Below are 7559 nucleotides of genomic sequence, written 5' to 3' on the forward strand. Positions count from 1 at the left end.
GCAGGAGTAATCCTTTTGTATAAGGAACTCACTACGTCGGTTGTACCATATGTATCGACCACAATAAGTCGTATGGTGACTTACTAGTTTTACACAATGTATGTTTCATTTTGTATTTCGATTCAGAATTGAGATTCCATCAGAAATCAATCATATATGTCTGAATCTAGTGATCCACATGGATATGTAATCACTACATCTATCAACTACAGAGATAGATGATTTTGTACTGCCAATGATATAAGTTATCGGAAAGAGATTCCACCTCTGGAGAATAGTTGGGTATCTGCGTGAACCCTTGTGCTACAATACTTGCTCCCTGTTTCACCACCTTGTTGTTCTCAATCCTGTTTCCAGAATAAAACTGGTGTATGTATTGCTTATGAATACCTTCCCATTATCGAGCAAGATTATTTCTACATAGATTATACCCTTTGCTTGAGTTCAGTCCGAGTGTTGTTCACACTTTGCCATGGCCATGGTCTTTGGACCTGAATCATGTGAAAGGTTTTGCAATCTAGTTGAGAAATGTATGTCGACAATTGTAGATTTCCAGTTATATGTTTCTCTAGAATCTATATATCAATATAGAGTTGATGAAATATCGTTACCCATGGTGACTGCTCGCGATTTCCCAATGCGATTAAGTCAGGAATTCCGATGTCCCGGTCATTGTGTGCACTATGACCTGGGTTGGTGGAGGTTTCCCGTCCACTGGGTGTATACTACCCATTAGGTGTCTGTCAACGTTAAGTTGACTTGCATTTGCTGATTCACAGGCCTTTATATCCTTGCTTGCGAGAAGCTGAATCCTGATGTACTTTTGCCATACATCTCCCCATGTTGCTTTGAACGGGGACTGGAGTGGATTTTGTTGGTACCTCCACTCTTTCAGGCGTACTTTTGCAGGATTGTAGGATTGTGTGACACCTTTATAGTCAGTAAATGAATCTGGCAGGTTATTTGTAATGTGTTGCATATTTTGTGAACGCATGGTTCAGATCTTTGAATATGTGGATTTGAGGCAGAAATGTGTTGAACATTCCACTAATTTCCTGGCATTCTTCATGGTACTTGAATACTCCCCCTAATGCCTGGAAATATCCTCATTGAATCAACATACTGGCCTTGAATAACTCCCCACGCGAGGGGCTTGAGGTATTGACGGAAATACGGTTACTCCTCACATAGATCCCAACTATATGTTGAGGGGCCAATGATGTATGTCGGGTGGTGATATCGGTAAGGAACCGAATTACCGCAGATGGGAAACACTTGGTGTATTTCCACGTATCAAAGATAGAGGGGAATAATATTATGCAGTTTGGTCATGAGCGTGTAAAACTACATGACTCCAACGTAAAGTTGGTAAGTTGCAATTCCAAAGTAAAGATAATGCAATGAGCTTAATTCTTTGGATATAGGATTCTACCAAACCATCTTGAGTCTAGACATTAGGACAAATTGCTAAACTTCAATCCAAGGGCCATAGAGAAGGCACTCAAGGAGAATTTTGCAATGTTATCCATTCGATTTTCTTAAAATCGATGTCAGGATAATGAGCCAATGGTTTCGTGTGAATAAAGCACACACTTAAGACAATTATGTAGATGTCTTTTAGAACCATGGAACACCTGAATAGTCTAGTCAATGGATGGGAAGAGTCACTTACCTCAACTTGATGCATTCAAGGAGTCTGAGTGGTTCAGCATAGACTTTAAGGTGCGTGAGCCTTAAAATTAGCTTCCCTGTGTCACATGTAGTGCACATAAAATCCAAATATTGTTAGAATTTAGCATCATAATAATCATGAACTATTAGAATTGCTGATAGTTTCAGTTTCAACCCAATGTCTTTATGACCAACGCGTGTATGCCAAGTTTGTCATGTACAAGATATTTTGGAAAACTATCTTGGGTGCAACATGTGCTACGGGTTTTGTAATATGTGTAGTACAATCCAGATGATACATACACAATGTGCTTGCCATATCCGTTGCATATGGTAAAGAGAAGTTATTTCTCTTTGTTGTCATCATAAGTTTCACTATGGAAACTGTTTTAAGAAATATCTCTATAGCTTAGTAGGGTACAAGTTAAACTTGGAAAGCAATGAAGCATCCTAATGTTACTCGAGTACCCACAGGGATAGTAAAAATTTGACTCGAGTTGAGCCAACAAATACCTCATCGCATCTAGCGATTTTAAAATATCTCCTTTCTCGGAGTTCCTTGAGTATAGAGTTTGTGGTGCATATGCCCACAAGGCACACATATCATTTTTCATTAGATTGACTCTCGTAGAAACCTATATATAGATATGAAGATTCTCAAGAAAATCACTGTCGGATATATACAATACATACAAATGAATTTGTATCAAAGTGCTGATACAAGATATTGTGATATACAATATATGATGACAACAATAATCATGTTCTTATTAGAACATCATAAATGGACATAAATAAATAGATCACTAAGGAGACTAAGGGACTAAATGTATAGTCTCCAAACATGTTGGTTGATGCATATTCAACCATCACGCTCTCCATGCTCATAGGGTCTCGTGACAGCTTGATGGTGTCCGGTTGAGGGTTTGAAGTCATACACTACCATTGTAATGAATAGTAATGATATTCAAGTGAGAACTTGAATTGTATAGACCTCAAATTAAATGAGATGATGTTGTATCAAATTGCAAGATAATTCAGCAAAGTGAATTAATATTTTGAGAGAAAAAATTAATCTCAATCACAATGAGATTGTTTTGCGAGAGAAGAAAATTCTCAATCGCAAATCAGTAGTGTAAAGGTACTGAATTTATCTTTGCAAGAGATAAAAAAATCTCAATTGCAAATAGTGGACGTATAATCTCAACATGTTCTGGAATACAAGGTACTCAACAGAAACACAGTATTGAAAACAAATACTGAAAATAACATGGTCTAAAACAGATTAATGCTAGTAAATAGCACTATTAACAGGGCTAATTTGCAAAATCCCAGAAACTGAAGGATGTGCAAATATTTGCCTGGACCACTGATTTCGGTAACCGCCGCCAGCGGCCTGGCCGTTGGCCTCGCCGGAGCCGCGCGTGGTCGTGCGCCGCCTTCAAGCTGGGAATGGACGAATCCATGGCCACACTGCATGGAGGACGGGGCAGTGTCATACTCCACGTCAAGCAAATTGTTGGGAGCCGTCGGGCCGGGCACCGGGTGATTCACCCCGCAACCGGTAGGAGGAGCGCCGCGTTGGTAGCTTCTCCAGGTCCGAGCCACCAAGCATCAGCCGCCAAAGGAGAGGACGTCGTCGGGAGCGCAGGTAACACCGCTTGGCACCGTCGCGCTGCACGGGTGCGAGCCGAGGGCTGCGTTGGTCGCCGCTGCCACTCTCCGACTGGACGCCAGCCAAGAGAATCCGTGGGCCGCACACGGCATGGCGCCGTCGTTCCGTACTTCGGTGACGCGGCCATGCACTGGAGGGCGCCGCGTGGGGTGCCTCCACGCTGGCTATGCCCTCGCTAGTGGAGGGCTGCGGCGTCGCGTGCCAGTTGATGGCCACCGCTGCCTCACAGGCTGCATGCGAAAAAACGCCGCCAGCCACATGTGCCGGTGCCGACCACCTTGCCAGGGTCAACGGTCGCGCTGCACCGGAGGGCGCCTTGCACCGAGCCCAACGTCACGCGTCAGATGTTGCTGCCTCTGGACCAAGTGCGTGTGCGGGGATGCACGCTGCCGCCTGGGGCCGTCTTGAGAAGCTGTCATGCTGCGGTATATGCGTCGCCGCTCCACACGCTGGAGGGCGCTATGTCGAATTCCGCTGATGCCCGGTGATTGAGCGCCGGCCGAAGGCTTCCACCACCAGGGACTGGAATTGATGCCATACCTGCCAAAGTGGTATTTACGCCATCTTCGTTGAAGAATTTCTCCCCGATTCTTGCATGGATGAATTCATTGGCTATCCGGAACGGACGATTCATATGTACATAAGATGAACAGAAGACACATGATTAGATCTATGATAATAATCACAAAAGACAACCATGTTGGTTTCTTCAACTCAATTTCTTGCACGGATGCATGCGGATGCATCTCGTCTTTTCTGTGAGCGGCCGGGTGCGCCGCCTCATATCGTCTCCCACGCTCCTACGTCTTGCCGTGAAGAAGGCATGTACGAGTGAGATCGCCGTGGCCGCACGGTCGTTCTGGTAGTAACCGCTTGGTTGGATCGATCACAAGAAGACAAAACGGAATCACGTCGTGAATGGGAAACAGCTTGATTGATTAATTCCATTCTGTACGCAAACTCGTCGTTGCCGATCAGATCGCCATGGCTTTGTGCTGCACAAGGCCGAGTGCGGCATCAAAAACGCATCTCGCGCTGGATCTAATCGATCTTCGTGTGATCCGCGGTAGCTTCAGAGGGCCGTGGTGGCGCATAACCGTCGTTGTCCCGGCCAGATTGCTCTCGGTAGAGGCTATGTGCTGATAACGTGTTTCAAGTAGAGTAGAGAACGAGAGACAAATAGAGAACGAGATGGATTGTGTCGAACTGAGTGGCAGAATGATGCACATTGTGCCAATCTAACTATTAAGATACAAAAAATTGCAAAGACCAGCCATATGATTACAAGACATGTAGGAAGGTTGGTAAGCGGGTTGCCCATTGAAGCGGGCAGGCCGACCAGATTTCCTTCCTACATCTGGCAAGCAAAACAAGGGTACAAAGAACCCTAGCCTTGGTACAATGCAGCCTTCTAGGCAAATGCATCTCCATCAGATTGCAGAAATGTAAGCTACTTGGAACCCAGTGCATAATGAAAAGAAGGAAAGAAATAATACTGATTGAAACTACAACACTAAAACAGTGTTCAGTTTGGCCTCAGAATTGCAGAATGACAGCATGGACGCATAGCGACCAATCAGGCCCAAAAGATGGTATGATTAAAAGTTTTTTCATCACCAGCCAAGCATGAACAATATTAGGTCTCCAAAGTTTAACACAGATCAGGTCTGGACCAGCACAAAACATCTATTTTGTGACCTTTGCATTTTAAGAATAATGAGAGGAAAATGATTGTTGGCAAAAGAGATTATCAAGCTCAGCCCAACTGCCCACTTTCCTCAAATTACTATAGCAAGGAAAACTTTCGGCAAGAAATGCACAACAAAAGGCATTTAACCGATACACATTTATCCTGCAAAGGCAGGAAAGAATAAAGAAGCATACAAATTCATATGCAGAGCAGATAAAATCAGAAGCAATACATAAAAGAAAACAGCCCACTTTCACCAAATTGTTATAGCAGACCACATACATAAAAGTTCGTTAAGCAGATACACACCATACTTCAGAATGATGCATAATTTAGAAAAACAAAGATATAACTGGCACATTGACTTTACTCATTATAATCTAGCAGATGATAAATGAGCATCACTATAGATAAATATTGGTTACTGACGCTTGCAACTTTAAAAGGTAAAGCTCTTTCCTACTGTTAATATAAACTCAATTATATAAAATAGCTACATAATCAGTAAACCAAGCATCAGTACACCTAAACTCAATTACCACTACAGAGCTGTGACCTCAAGCATTAACCACTAACAACAACCTAGAATGACGAACTTATCAATCGCTGTGCTACATTGCCAGACAAGCCATTGCTTCAGTATTCTCTCACCCCTTTGATACATCAATACATGGGAGTAAATATCTGTGTCTGCCATATTGGACAAGGACGCATTATTCCATTGGGCACAGATCCTCCTCAAATTTTATGCAAAAAGAACAAAGAATGAAAACAAGTAAACAATTCTGTACAAGCAAAGAAAAATAAAAGACAAACAATTGGATCAGATTTCTGGCTTGGAACCCTCTGATAAGGATCCTCATGTCCATTCAACTTCTGATAAATGAAACAAACACAAATCTAAAAGATAAAAATAAATAAAGCAAGATGGACCAGACTTCTGGCTTGGAATCCTCTGATAAAGGATTACAGTTGCGCACAGTATAATCAGAGTCGATCATTTGGGGAAAGGGTCCTCACATCCATTTAAATTTCAGACCAACTTTGTCTTAGGCAAGTTGAAAAGTGAAAAAAGTAACTTATTTTGCCAAACAGACCCGACTTAAAACTTATAAGTCACCCCTTTTGCGTGGGTCCCACCATCTGCATGATGTTTGATTGGTGTAGAAAGGTGTGTCAGGTGACTTATAAGTCAGGTGACAACCAAACAAGCATGACTTATAAGTCACTGATTTTAAGTCATGACTTATAAATCAGATGACTTATTGGAACCAAACAGGCCCTTATTTTTATGTCCGACGTGTATATTTGCAAAAGCGTTGACAGTTGTAAGGAACGAGCGAGGTTGCCAGGGTTGGCTCTCCAAGGGGAGCTATGGCAATAGGTGAGTCGGACTCATCCTCTATTACTCCAATGTGATTCTTCGGTGATGTTCCAGGTGAAAACTCAAAACTGATGTCCACTTCAGACTCGTAGTAAACGCTTCTGCAGTTTTTAGGTATGATAAAAAAGTTTCAAAGATTCTGTTCTGCTGCACGCCACTCGGGCGAAGGCAGAGCATGGAATGATCGTAGGGGCATCCTTCCTAGGTGGAAAAAACGTGTGTGACTAAAACCAGGAGGAGAAATCCATTTTCAAATGGCGACAGAAAGAAAGGAATAAGTTTATGTGTATCATTGATCTAAATAAATGCATTTGTTCATCGCACACGATCAGCATGACCAAAAAGCCCAAAGAACCCAAACATCAGCATGACCAAAGACTGTCGAACAAGTGGATGCGCACGCCGTACGCGGGACGGCGCACGCATGATAACCTGTTCGGGCATCGCTCTCGGCAACGTACAGCACCGAAGTCGCTATGGAAATCAGCGCATCAGAGACTCTAATTTGTTGCCTGGACACTAGAGACCAAGAAACAAGATAAAAAAGAACAGAAGTCGAATTGAAGGGCCTCAGAGACGCATTAGCAAATTTGAATCATCAGATGTATCAGATGGTACGGACAAATTGTTAAAATCACAGGCCCCCAAAGAAAGAAAGATCGAGACAGCGAGATCCAGCTAGCTGAAGGGTCTTAAAGCAGAGTCAGATTAGATAACGTATGTCAATCAGCACAGGTCCGGCGAGCCGGATCCTAAGACTGGGGCGACAAAAATCCATGTCATCACGCTCCGCGGTCACATCAGCAAGATGGGGATTCAGGGAAAATCAGAGATCCACACCAAAAGTCGACTATTGAATGCAGAGTTGCGCTACAGATGTGCGTGCTGCAGGGGAGAACGCCCCGGCCGGAGATGGCGGCCGGGGTGATGCATCTCGCCCCCCGCGGCGCAGCGGTCGATCTGCGCCTCCAGAACAAGGCCGCCGAGAGTGGATTTGCTCTCGCAGCCGAAAGAAGAGGCGACGCAAACAAGCGAGGACGGAAGCAAGACTGGTTCAAAAACAAGGCAGCAAAAACAAAAGAAGAAAGAAAGATGCGCAAATTTGTTCCGACGAACTTCGCCCGGCATGACAAACCGAG

The 7559-nt window shown here is 43.6% G+C and overlaps 4 non-coding genes and 1 pseudogene across 4 annotated transcripts; all 5 read right to left on the reverse strand.

Annotated features, from left to right (window-relative positions):
• Positions 1 to 4877: 4877 nt before the first annotated feature.
• LOC119351509 lies at positions 4878 to 4969 on the reverse strand. The gene has a single exon (XR_005169994.1). It is a non-coding gene; the product is annotated as a small nucleolar RNA SNORD96 family (small nucleolar RNA).
• Positions 4970 to 5060: 91 nt separating this feature from the next.
• LOC119351142 lies at positions 5061 to 5205 on the reverse strand. Its single transcript, XR_005169673.1, has one exon. It is a non-coding gene; the product is annotated as a small nucleolar RNA snoR135 (small nucleolar RNA).
• A 758-nt stretch (positions 5206 to 5963) lies between these two features.
• On the reverse strand, positions 5964 to 6062 carry LOC119351542. Its single transcript, XR_005170024.1, has one exon. It is a non-coding gene; the product is annotated as a small nucleolar RNA Z103 (small nucleolar RNA).
• Positions 6063 to 6985: 923 nt separating this feature from the next.
• On the reverse strand, positions 6986 to 7063 carry LOC119351141. The gene has a single exon (XR_005169672.1). It is a non-coding gene; the product is annotated as a small nucleolar RNA snoR117 (small nucleolar RNA).
• A 57-nt stretch (positions 7064 to 7120) lies between these two features.
• On the reverse strand, positions 7121 to 7210 carry LOC119351124 (annotated as a pseudogene).
• Between the last annotated feature and the right edge of the window lie 349 nt (positions 7211 to 7559).

Source organism: Triticum dicoccoides, chromosome 1B, assembly GCF_002162155.2.
Source record: "Triticum dicoccoides isolate Atlit2015 ecotype Zavitan chromosome 1B, WEW_v2.0, whole genome shotgun sequence".
In the NCBI taxonomy this organism is placed as follows: Eukaryota; Viridiplantae; Streptophyta; class Magnoliopsida; order Poales; family Poaceae; genus Triticum; species Triticum dicoccoides.